The 12,770-nt window shown below is 43.7% G+C and overlaps 1 long non-coding RNA gene across 1 annotated transcript in view; it reads left to right on the forward strand.

Annotated features, from left to right (window-relative positions):
• The window catches only part of LOC109307602, a 19,457-nt gene extending 16,608 nt beyond the window's left edge, over positions 1 to 2,849 (forward strand). The window contains exon 3 of the long non-coding RNA XR_002100303.1: positions 2,722 to 2,849. This is a non-coding gene — a long non-coding RNA (uncharacterized LOC109307602). The remainder of the gene's footprint in view (positions 1 to 2,721) is intronic.
• The last annotated feature ends 9,921 nt before the right edge of the window (positions 2,850 to 12,770 follow it).

Here is a 12,770-nt window from a genome sequence, read left to right on the forward strand (position 1 = left end):
GACAGTGCACGGTGCCCTGCCAAGCTGCGCTGCAGGGGGTGGGGTAGGGCTGGGGTCTTGGAGGGATGGAGGGGCTGGGGTTGGGTGGGGCAGGGATCAGGGGAGCTCAGGGAGCAGACAGGGGTTGAGGCTGGGCAGGGAAAGGATCAGGGGGCAGGAAGGGGATGAGGCTGGGAGGGGCAGGGATCTGGGGAGCTGAAGGAGTGGGCGGGGCTGGTGGGGTCTCCCCATGGGCCCCTCTCCCCTCCTTCAGCCTCTCCGACCCCCTACTTACTGGCACTGGAGCCCAGGTCCAGCTCCCTGCAGCTGGCATGCTGTTTGCCCTGCATGGGCAGGCAGAGTCCTTCAGCACCAAGGTGAGGGCCAACCACAGAGATGCTCTGGCTGCTACAAGAGAGTCTCTGTGGAGGACCCAGCCTCCAGTTGCCTCAGGTTTTTTTCACTCCAGTTTTTTTTGACCCCTGGTTATCCAGGGGTCTAATCTTGCTCCTGCACTGCAAACCTGCAGCAGGGGGAACCTTTTCCCATTCCTGCACGTGCCTCTTGTAACATCTCAAAGGGGTTTGACTATCTAGAGGAAGTAAAAGTCGTAACAAGGTTTCCGTAGGTGAACCTGCGGAAGGATCATTAACGGGGTCACCACGCTCCTGAGTGGTTAAATGGATACATAAGAGTTTCTATGACTTTTCCTTTTGAATTCAGACATCTAAACTCAACCCAAGTTCCAAGGTTCTTTGCAAATCCTACCATAAGGCCTTTTGTGCAACTAGCTCTCCACCTGTAGCTTAATTAACCAAATAGCTAACTTGATACATTCTCTAAGGAATATTAAGTAGCTCAAATTTTGTTGCTTGGGTTTTATAGAGGTAGTGAATGTGGGTTGGGAAGCAAGCTTGGTTTGACTGGGAGGGGATGCTGTTTTTGGTCAAAAGAAGGTAGCTGGGAGGGGAAGTGTCAAATAGTATAGATTTCCTTTAAATTTGGGGAGGGCAGGAGCATAGGTGGCAGAATTTATTTTGATGTGCCTTCTCAATTAAATATTTTGTTCTGTTTATTTTTGTCTTTTGTTTTAAGCTATCCTGAACCTTTTTTGGGAGGAGAAGGTCAGCAAATAAATCAAATAGAGGAATAAGTAGATAAATACCTCACAGCGCTTTGCTTCTACCTAAAATTACTAGAAATATTTTTTCCTCTAAATTTTGCATCAGTAAGGACATTAGACCATCAGGGCAATGAAAATACTGCATGTGTAAAAGAATGCAAAAGACTACGGAAGTCACACACACATCTCTGATCTAAAAAAAGTATGCTGTATTGTGTTATTTATGTTACAGCAACCCCATCCAAGATCAGAGGCAAGTATTACTAAATACTTCAAGCATATATTTCCTGGTTCAGGAAGTGCCTAAGCTTAAGTGCTTTCCTGAATGACAGCTGTGGTGAGAGATGGTCTTTATCTTGAATAGTTAATAATAGACAAGAGATGGGAAAAGGATGGGAAGGGAAACAAGCATATTGATTGAGTTACCTATCACCAACCCACCTATATGTTTGTAGAAGAATAAAAGAGCTGTGTTTCAGTTCAGTGTCCTATACATTCAGGTATACTGCTGGTATTTTATAAAATAAAATACAATAGTGTATAATTACAGAGTGTTAATGGATATTCAAAACAGGGCAGAGATAAGATAGTGTATGTCATCTTAACTTTTCCTCTTCTGATTTTGGGGTGCTTAATTGCACAATATTAACATTCTCCTCAATATATACCTTTAATATATATTATAAAATTCAGTAAATGTTTAGCAGCATTTGAATTTCTATAGTGAGTATGCTATAGAATTGTAAGACATGCAGAATATCTAACTGAATTGAAACAGATAGCTTAGCCTCTCTGATTTCCATTTATATGCTCAACAAACTGTCACAGAGGAAGTAGTTTTTGCATGGTTTATACACAACTTCAAGAGATTCACGGTTGTGCTCTGAATGCATTCAATTATACTTAATATAACCTTCAGAATTACTTTTTACCATTACCTGGACAACTTTGGTGCACAGGAAAGTGGTTTGTTCAGCAATAGTAGGCTAATATTATATACTTGAGCATTGATATATTCAAACAAGCTATTCTGTATAAAGTGAAAATTTCATCAAGTATTTATTAAATATCAAGAATAATTTTTTCCAGTATGTTCAAGCTGAGGAACTAACTGAAGTGAAGTAGCAAAGAATTATGGAAGAAAACGTGTGAAGCTTACCAAAAATGAGTTTGAACTGAGAAGGAGTTAGGAACACAGAGGGTAAAGATAGCAAAATATGTATGGGTTTAATACAAAGTCTACTAACTCAATAGAGGGATGCCCATTGCTTCAATGGGTTTTGGCCTTAACTCAGATGGAAAGTAACAAAATTAGCTTTAATTCCCAAGTCTCTATCCTCAAGGTGGAAAATTAAGATATTAATAAACCCTGCCCATGGCTTTTTCTAAGAACAGAAACATTATGATTTGGCTATGATGTATCAATGTCATACATGTAACCATCTTCCAAAAAACAGGAGTTTAAAATACTATGTTGTTATCCAGATATATTTTCAGATGTCACTTATGTACCTATTCCATACTTGGAATAATTTAATGTATGTTGAGAAGACCAAAGTTAAAGTGTCAATCTCAATCATTCCACAGAAAATACGAAGGCTTGGAATTATCTGATGCAGGGGTGAGCAATTATTTTGGGTGGAGGGCCTCTTACTGATTTTTGGCAAGCTGTCAAGGGCCACATTGGTAGCCCTGCCTCTTTCCAGGTGCCCCAGTCCCTGGTCACCATCTTGGGACCAATAGTCCCCCCCCCCACAACCCCTGACCTTTGCCACCAGAAGTCCTTCCCCTTGCCTGCAAAAGTACTCCTTTCAGGAAGAGGTTTTGCCATCTCAGAACCAGAAAAATACCAAATTATATTCTAAAATGCAAACATCTAAAACACTTATTAATTTGATTTCAAAAAATATTTTTGCTCTGGTTTACGTGTGTTTGTGTAGTGTACATAGAGGTGATTGCACTATAACTTAAAATGAAGTCTTACGCTTCTATATTGTGGGGGAGTATACGTTTGTTGGGGGGCTGTGATGGGTAAATGCTCCAAAGTGAAACTTACCCCAAAGTTAAAAGCTCCCAAGCCAGCGGGAGGAGGTGGCAAACTGGAAATACAGCAGAAGCAAAACTGCAGCTGGAAAGAATGCCACAGTGTTGAAAGAAGAAAAGTACAACAGATCCAGGAAGAGCCAGAGCCAGCTCTTGCCCTGGCATGGACCCATTTTATGGTGGCATACCAATGCTGATTTGCTGCCTTGCCTCTTATGGCAGAGTCAAAAGCCCCTCCAGGAATGGAGTCCAGAGGACCAGAAGTGAGGCTTCCAGTGGGGCCAGAAGAGCCATGAGGAGGAGGAAGCTCCAGAGAGGAGCAGTGGTGGCTGCCCCAGGAGAGGGCACATGAAGAAAGGAAAAGCTCACCAGGGCTAAAGGACATACCTAAAGAGGAAGTGTGGATCTCGGACACCTCTGGATGGGAGTGGATGGCCAGGAACCCTACAAAGGGAACAGAGAGCCAGGAGTCCAGACAAAATAAGCATACTGAGAAGCAAGGACATCACTTGTAACAAGGTAACCTGGGGGTAGCAAGAACCACAAGCAAATCTTAGCTACGACGGGGATCTCAGGCCAAAAGGGAGGTCCACACCCTATTTTTTCTTTTAAAACCAAAAAAAAAAAAAACAAAAAAAAACAAGCAAAAATGTCACTGCAGCTCACCTTAGAGGTGAGCAGAAAACATCTTAAGGTTGGTGTAAGGTGGGGTGTAAGGGAGGTGGAGCCCCAAATCATGAAACTAAACTGTCCTGGTTATGGAAGACCACAGGGAAGGTGGGACATAACATCCTACTCCCAGTAATAGCTTATTTTTCAATCAAAGATGTGGCAGGCAAGAACCACCCTGAAGGCCTTCCAAAGCACATACTCCAGCATCAAACTGTCTGGATTACAATGAAACAGTGAAATCTGAGAGGTCCCTCAGAGCTAGGTGTGCGAATGAATGGCATGGGAACTTAGAGGGGCTATGGGTGTTTGGGTATGTGGGGTGAGAGAGCATGTGGGTTTGTGTGTGGATATGTTGGATGTGGGTGGGTATGGGGTTTGTGGGGGAATGTGTGAGGGGGTTTGGGTGTGGGGATCTGCGTGTATAGCAGTACAAGGGGGGTATGGGTGTTTGTGTATGGTGGGATGTGCATGTGGGACTCACCCTACAAACACACACACACACACACACACACACACACACACACACACTACCCCTGCCTGCATGCACACTTATCTGTACCAGCGGGGCCCCACGCTCCCCAGTCTAGTTATGCATCCGAGAGCTATGTGATGCTGGAGCAGGGCAGGGGAAGGAAACAAGGAAATAGCTGAGGATGGGTGGAGCTGGGCTCCTGCTTTCTGCTGCCGGCTCTCCCTGGGTCCTACTGCCCTAGGTTCCTGTCATCTTTGACAGGCAGCCAGGAGCAGATAAATATTTTCTAAATTTTTTAGGGGTCCCACAGGCCTGATAGAATGGGCTGGTGGGCCAGATCTGGCCCGTGGGCCATATTTTGTCTGCTACTGACCTGATGGCAAATACTACACAGCCTCTGTCATTACATCTGTGCTGCTGGGCTTTATTTTTGGGGTGGGAGGGGTGGATGTGGGGACACTGCTTTTTTTAAGTCAGCAGCTAACGTACACAAGACCTTGCAATTGAATAACATCAACCCAAACATTTGATGATTTTCTGTCAAGTACTCTGAATAATAGTTCCTTTTTATAGTGTATCCTGTCATTATGTGGTCCTAGGTACATGATCAAGTGTCAGTAATACAGGGCAAGGATTAGAGCAAAATGGAAAGCTAAGGGTCTGAGCCTCAACTGAAGTCTGAAGAACAAGCCTAGGTTAGGATCCATAACAAAGTCAGGGACCTAAAAAGAAGGGGTGCAATTGAACAATGAGTGAGTCTGCAGCAGCAGTGTGGACAGGCCAGAACTGGAGGTAAGGACCAGTAAGACTCTTGAAAGGGATAGGAGACATAAGGGGTCTATTCAAGGTCTAAAGGAGAAACACAGACTCCTAACAGTCGCCCCAACATTTTCATGACTGCCTTTGAGGAAGGGGCATGGCTATGAATCAGCAAGGTTCCATATAGGGCATGTCCTTGCCACCCCCACATCATCCTGAGGGTGTGGTTATTCAGAGGCATGGATTCCTTGATACTTAGGCTGCGTGTAGACAAAATGAGGGGCATGTGTGCACGACACGTTAAAGTGGGTTAAATGCTTTTGCACTGCTTTAATAGTGTTGGTGTTAGCATGTGCTGGCAGTGTATTGTGCAGTAATTCCAGGCATTGTAGTGAATTTGGCAGCATAATGTGCTTTAAATGACTCCTCTGAGAAGTTTTAGTTTGCTGCCCTACAGCTACAGAGTGAAGCATCGGGCCGCATGCAGCTCAGGGGCTCTTCAGAAAGCTCGTGCAGGCAGCCTGGCAGCAGTTTGGGAAGGCAGCCTCAGCGCAAGATTTTTTTTTCTCCTAGAGCCTGCCTGCCTGCCAGAGATGTGCAGGGGCCCAGTGCTCTCCACTGTGACTGTAATGTCCCCCAGGAACACCCAATCTGGGTACCTGCAGGCAGGTGCTGCCTGGGGGTGGGGAGGCTACTGCTGCTGCAGCTGCGGAGGGAAGCATTAGCTCCCATCACAGCCCAGGGACAGCTCCATCTGCTGGCAGCTTGCCTTCCCCTCCCCACCACCAGAGAGGCAAGTAAGTTCAGGTGTGTGCATTACACAGGGGTTTAAAGAGCCCTAAATTGAAGCAGTGTTTTTAAAACCCAACATTTCAATTTCGGGCCTCCGTTTCATCTACATGCACCCTTACTTATTACAAAGAGAACTGGCAGCAGTGCCTATTTTTCACATTTCCTGATACTACCCCATAAGTGCCTGTTTTCCTTTTCTTGTAATGTAGCCAAACTGTAATTGTTTTGACTGTAGTTTTACCTAGGCATAGGCACATCTTTCTCTCTTTCTTTCTTTCTTTTTGAAGCAGAGGGAATCCTATTTCTTATGAAGGTGCACAAGTGAAAATAACTCCTGGGATGTATAAAATGCATTCATGATTATCTATGATTAATTACTATTTCTTCAAACTTTTGAAAAGCTTGCCTAGAAACAAGTATTCAGACACGTGTGGTAAAATTTTCTTCACATCGCCCAATTCTGACTCATGATTATCAGAGTAATTGTACCAATAGTTTAATAATTTATTTTTTTCCAAAAAAGTATTCTATTTGTAGTGTTGGGGGGGACCTACCAATTTATTTTTATTAGACTTATGAAGTTGCATTATTCTTGCTGAAAATAATGTAATTTTTAATGCACAGAAACAAGAGTTGAGCCAACACGAAGACTAACCAGTGAATCTGAAACATGCCTATAAAGGAAGAGTTATCTTTTTCTTCCTATGTGATAAGGACGCACAATTCATAGTAACTTTTGGTCTATGTCGGCCTTATTGAGGGTCTTGTTACACAATGATTTGTGGTGTCTCCTGGAGCTCTTAACCCCTTAAATTTTCAACAGATGGGGCTTTCAACACATGCAAGCAGCACAGCACTTGGCACTTTGAAAAGCACCCAGCACTGTGATGCCTGCAGTTGTATAAGCAGCAAAATGCACATCAGCACTGAGAAAATGACAGTAGTGTGCTTTTGAACTAAAACACATTGGAGGTGTTTTAATTCAAAGCTCTCCGCTGCCATTTTGTGTGTGCTGATGCACATTTCGCCACTTATACAGCTGCATGAGGCACAGCGCAGTTTGCCTCAGCTCACATGCAAAGCTGTAGGCTTTGAGGGAAAGTGTAGCTGTTTTGGAGGCAGCCCGGTTGGAAGTGGGATGGGTGACGTAACCCCAGCAAAGTTTTGAAATACAGCCGTCAGCAAAAAGCCCGGGAAGGGTCCTGGGCTGGGATTGGCTGAGAGGCTTGGATAAAAGGAGGGAGCAGTTTTCCCACAGGGTGAGAACGAGAGAGAGAGAGGAGACTGGGTCTCAACACAGTGGTCCCTCGAAGAGCCCCTGGGAGTGCCCTGCGGAAGCAGCAGCAAAGGCTGCAACGGGAGTCCGGGCCGGGAGCCTGCGGTGGCAGGATCAGAGAGGGGCTGCTTGTGTGGAGACTCCAAGGCCTGCAGCCTGGTGTGGTTGGGTGAGCACAGCAGAGCCAGCGGGGTGGGACTGCCAGAGCCTGCCCTGTTTTCCCTGATGGGTGTGGGGCTCCAGGGGCAGGCAAAGCCCAGGGAGGGGCTGCATTTCCTGGGGCTGTGAGGCTGTGCGGGACAGGAGAGTTGCTACAGCCTGCAGCTCTGACACTGCTCCCTGCTGAAGCGGGGGAAGGGGGTCAAAAGCATGGGAAGGCTGTCTTGCAAAGACTGCAGAGGAGAAGCCTCTGCCTGATGCCTGGAGACTCTTGCTGCCCGGAGACCCCAGGAACACGGAAATGGACACCAGCACCAGGGAGCGGCCATGTGCAGGGACACAGACAGTCCTGCTCCCTAAGACAACCCGCCGGGGCAGTGCACACAGGATCCTCAGTACACCGTGTGCAAGTGAGAGACTGTGTTTCTTGAGGGTTTATTAGTTGGTATATCAATGTGTTTATTTAATGGTTATTTGTTATGTTGTAAATAATTAAATCTTGTAAATATTTTGAGAATTGTCTCCGAGGGTGCTTGATTGTAAGGGGAGACTCTCCGCTTGGGGACACTGCAGCAGCTTCCCAGGGGGGGCTGGGCAGGGCTACTGGCTACCAGAAGTCCCAGGATCCCACTATTCAGGTGAGGGTGCATGTAGTGTCACGCCCAGGGTTTCATGTATAAATGGTCATTAACACCCCAAAATAGTTTAAAGCACATTTTAGGCACCTTAAAGTTATGCCACTCCAGGGTACATTTATCTCTGGTCTGAGTTATGCACCTCATGTTCCATTAATGTGTGGCCAGTCCCCACAGATGACCTGCCCAAGTTGCAGTCCTCCAACTTCCTCAGACATATTGTCCCACACCTTTTTGTTCTGTGTGGACAAACTTTCCACCCCTTGAACTCTACTGCTTAGGGGGTAGTTCTGGCACCAAGTCAACTCCCCTTCCTGCCCACAGGGTGTCACCTTTCCCTCCCCTAGGAGCAACTCCATGCAAACAGCCTGCAGAGCACATACCAGCTAGTCACATTGCAGGGCATGGATGGGTCCAGGAGTCAGGTCTAGTGGGGGCGGGAGAGGCAGGAGGCTGGATCGGGTTCTCATGAACTGGGGCTTCCTTCCTGGAGCAGTGGCAGTAGATTCCCCCAAAAGCGCTTTTCATCATTGCTCCACTTCCCAGCCACCCCAGGAAGCATATTCAGTCCCCCTCCCAATCCCAAATCCCAATTTATTAAGTGTGAGACCTTCTTTAATTTACTTGCCCTTTATTTCTTTTTAATTTTTTGTTTACTTGTTTTTATTTTATCCTTCAGTGGCAGAGTTCCTTCATTTCACTACCCTTCACCAACACCTATTTCCTTTCCACCTCCCATTTCACTACCTACCCGTATTCCATTAACTCTGTGCCTTCCAGCTTCATTTTTCTGACCCCTGACAACCCGTATCTCACACATCTGCACCGAAAGCAGAGATAGACACCTGTCTTGACTTACCAGCTCTGTAGTGGCAACTGGTCCTAGTCAGATCCCTCCTAGCCAGCCCTCTAGGGGCAAGTCATCGCTGTGCAGATGGGGGATAGGCAGAGAAGGTTTCTAGACTAAGGGTGTGACTGCTCCAAACTCAAGCTACCCTAACACTGATCAACATTTGAGCAGCTTGAAGTGCAACATGTAAGAAGAATCCCACAGAGATAGATCCAAATTAAAACTCCAGGTCTGTAAAACTAAACTGAAGCTCATGGGTGTCTCCTGAGTCGGGGGGGGCTTGTGCCCTCCCTGACATCAGTCAGTGACTGGGGGGGGGGTCCCCTGGCGGCCAATCTTGCTCACCAAAAAGCGGCAAGGCTGCTTTCGCAGGCAGCCCTGCTCCCCAGCCAGTACGTGCAGGGCGGGCACCAGCACTCCTGCATGCCCCCCTGCCCGTCGCCTAAACAGGGAGTGCGGCCTGACAGGGGAGTGCACCAGTGCTCTCATGGGGTGCACATGCACCCCTGTGCACCTCCTACACGTCGCCACTGCTGAAGCTCCTTGTATGAAAGCTTTAATGGGGGTAGGTATTTACTCTATACTTCAGTCACACATGACCAGATAGGAATATTTGCAAAAGTCATCTATTATCAAAAACTGTATCCACATATAAAACCTTCAGCAGTTTTGGCTGTACAATTAAGGATCTAGAGCCAGGTCGTTACAGAAATAGATTCAGGCTGAGAGTCTGAATCAGGATGAAGAGTAAACACTTTGGGCTCATCTGTAGCCAAATTTCATTAAAACATTAGGGCAATCTGAACGTACCAGAGAAATATAGGCTGACTTATTTCAATAATGTATTGAAAGATAGAAACTTGATTTTTCACTAGTTCAATATTCAGTTTAGGTCATTTATCTTGTCTTTTTATAAGACGTATAACAGCCACACCTTAGCAGTTTTCAGAGCAGTTTCCTGTGCTCCTTAACTGTACATAAAGGATTCTGTTTTGTAACACGGAGAACCTAATCCTATGAAGTACTCAACATCTCTAGGTGCATCTACACATGTGTTATTACACTTTTGCTACTGAACATTAAACTTAGTATCTCTAATGTGAGGGCACTTTTACATATGCTTTGGAGGGTTGGGGTGGGGTGGAGGGCAGCATTTTAGAGTGGCTTTCAGAGCCACTCTTATTAAAGCACAGCTATGTCTCCTGTATCATTGTCCCCATGTTTGAAGATGATGGTGAGGTCAATTGAACTCAAGCTCATTCAATGAGCTTTAATTCAAGCACCCCCACTGCCATTTTTAAGCATGGGGACGCTGGTACACAAGACACAGGAGGCTGCTGGAGCACAGCAATTGCCACACTCCAGCAGGCTCAACTAATTGAGTCTGTTCTGATGTGCTGGAATCAGCGCAGCCTCAGCACTCGTATATAGATGCCCCTGTACTAACTAAATGTGCATTTAGCTGCCCAATGTGTAGTAGCAAAAGTGCATGCTTTTTTAGTGATGCTTAACACCCAGTAGCCTATTTTTGCTGTATATTCATGTATTAGCACGGTTTTTGCAGTGAAACTCTAATGTGCAATAAAATAGGTTCCTGCGCATTAAAGCGGATGTATATATGTGCCCTCTATCAAGTACTGAGCATCTATAACTCCAATTAACTACAAGTTCATTGATTCAATTCACCAGTGCAATGTGTAAGCTTCTTAGAATTATTTTACTTGCCTAATTTACATGCATTCCTGGCTTGAGGTACAAAATTTCCTTTTTTGCTCTTTCGGTTAATTCAAGCTTCAAAAGAGAGAGGCTCTTTCTCTCTCCTGTGAAATGTATTTTGCAAGGTATTTATTAGAGCTTTATGTAACACAAGAATTCAGTTTTGTGAGATATTTTGAAGTCTCTGCATTTGTTTACACATGGGTCCATTTTGCAGGGGGGAAAAAAAACCATAACTTTCCATTCAGGGGTTATGACCTTTTTAGAATCAAAGCACTCCCTCAGAAGATGCCAGCTATTAGCTCTCACTCTTTTTTTGACTACCAAAAAATAACAGAATAATACGTCAGTTGTGAAGAACACAGACAATACAAAAGGTCCCAGAATGTTTTTAACACTAAGGATTTCTATTTGAAACCTCTGGGTTTATTTTGTTAATCATGTGTAGGTGCTTGCAAACCTAACAGTGCTAATATTGTGTGGCACCCTGAGGGACCCTTAAAAGGATCTCATGGGACCCTGGTTGAGAGTCACTGGCTTGATATCTATGAAAACACTGACTTTTTAGCATCTATATTTTCCATTCTTTCATTAGCCTATGACACTAACTGCTTCCTTGCAAAAACAAGGTAATGTCTGAGGAGCTCATCTGGAGCAAGTTCATGACTTAGCCCAAAACCTTTTAACCTAGAGGCACAAAGCTGTTTTTATATTTCCATGAGAAAATTTCATTTAACATTAATTACTTAAAGTTCTCTTGGATGAAAATCATATGTGGCTATAAGAATATAGAGTCCTAACACCATTTGGAGTTTGATCTCACACTATCTCATTTCCAGAAAAAGTTTCAGTGTTGATGTAAAAATGTTATGTCAAATATTCCCAATAATCTCTAGTTCTTATTGCCTCTGGCAGCTGTTCTCAGATTGCAATGTAAAAACAGGTTCTGTACTGAAAGTTTTATGTTCTTTCAGTCCTCCCAATGATATTTCTATTAAAACCTGTAGGGAGAGCTCTCCAAGACCAATCAGTTCAGTTCAAGGAGTTTAAAAGTTCCATCGGTAAAACTTAATAGGCACCTCCTGCCTAATATCTCTAGATTTCCTGTCTATTTCTAGATGTTCCTGTCTATTGTAGTTACATCTGAGTTTAGGTATGGTGAAAAGGCAACAGAACTTGTACACTTCTAAAGTAGAGTAACCATGCAATTTTCTTTTCACCCTTTTTGAAGGGAAACAAATAATTAGAACGTAAAAACTGAATATACTATTTGGTAATTTGAACATTTAGTATTAGCTAGGATATTAAAATGTGGAGGTTTTTAAAGTGAAATTAATTTGACCATCTACACTGTACTACTGTGTTTAAATTTATAAAACGATACAAATCTAGTATGTTACTACATTTATCTTTAAAAATATATGTGAAGTCCAATGTCAACAGGTTAAATGCCTCTGACTTACAATTAGAAACTTTAATATTACCCTAAAGTAAGACTGTATATTTTATCCCTTTTATTTCCTTAGGTTTCAGAAAATGATTAGCTGTTATTAGCCGAGCAAATATTTTAGAAGAAACACCATGCTTCATGCTTTCATTTTTCTAATGCAGGCTGAACATTTTAATTGTCATTCTACTTAATGCATCTCCAGCTGTTACGTTTTGACTCCATGAGTATTTACCTGTTTTAGGTACAGATGGATGCCATTAAAGTTTTGTTTGTGTTAAGTGAGAACAAAGTGCATAAGACAGGTGATCTTTTGATTTAGTTTTTAGAACAAGATCACTGTTGATGAGAGAACAGATGGTCAACTTTGTTGAAACAGAGAATTAAAATAGTCAGACAGATTTTGGCAGATGTTAGTTACGTTCTTACCTAAACAAGGCTAATCTTCATCCTTTATCTCAGCAATCTGGGTTCTTAGGTGCAAGGGGTACGAAATATCATATTATAACTAAAAAAATTATGCATACACTACATAACCAATAGCATTTATCAATCCATTTTAAGTGTAAAAACACTGACCGTTAAGGCATTTTCCTTTCTTGTCATTCCAAATAAAGTCAGTTAAGATAGTGATTTGCAAAAGCAGACATTATGCATATGAATATAAGTAATTTCCTATCATCTGGAATACCATTTGTTGCGCAAATTTCCTGTGTCAGATTGCGTAGGCCAGTTCTGCCTTCTTCAGTGCAGTTATTTCATGTGTGGAGGCTCCATCTTGCTGCAGTGATTCTGAAGCTAACCTGTCTTCTAAGTGGAATTCACAAAAATTGAGGATATAAGGGAC

This window comes from Crocodylus porosus, unplaced genomic scaffold, assembly GCF_001723895.1.
Source record: "Crocodylus porosus isolate Cpor-Errol unplaced genomic scaffold, CroPor_comp1, whole genome shotgun sequence".
NCBI lineage: Eukaryota > Metazoa > Chordata > Crocodylia > Crocodylidae > Crocodylus > Crocodylus porosus.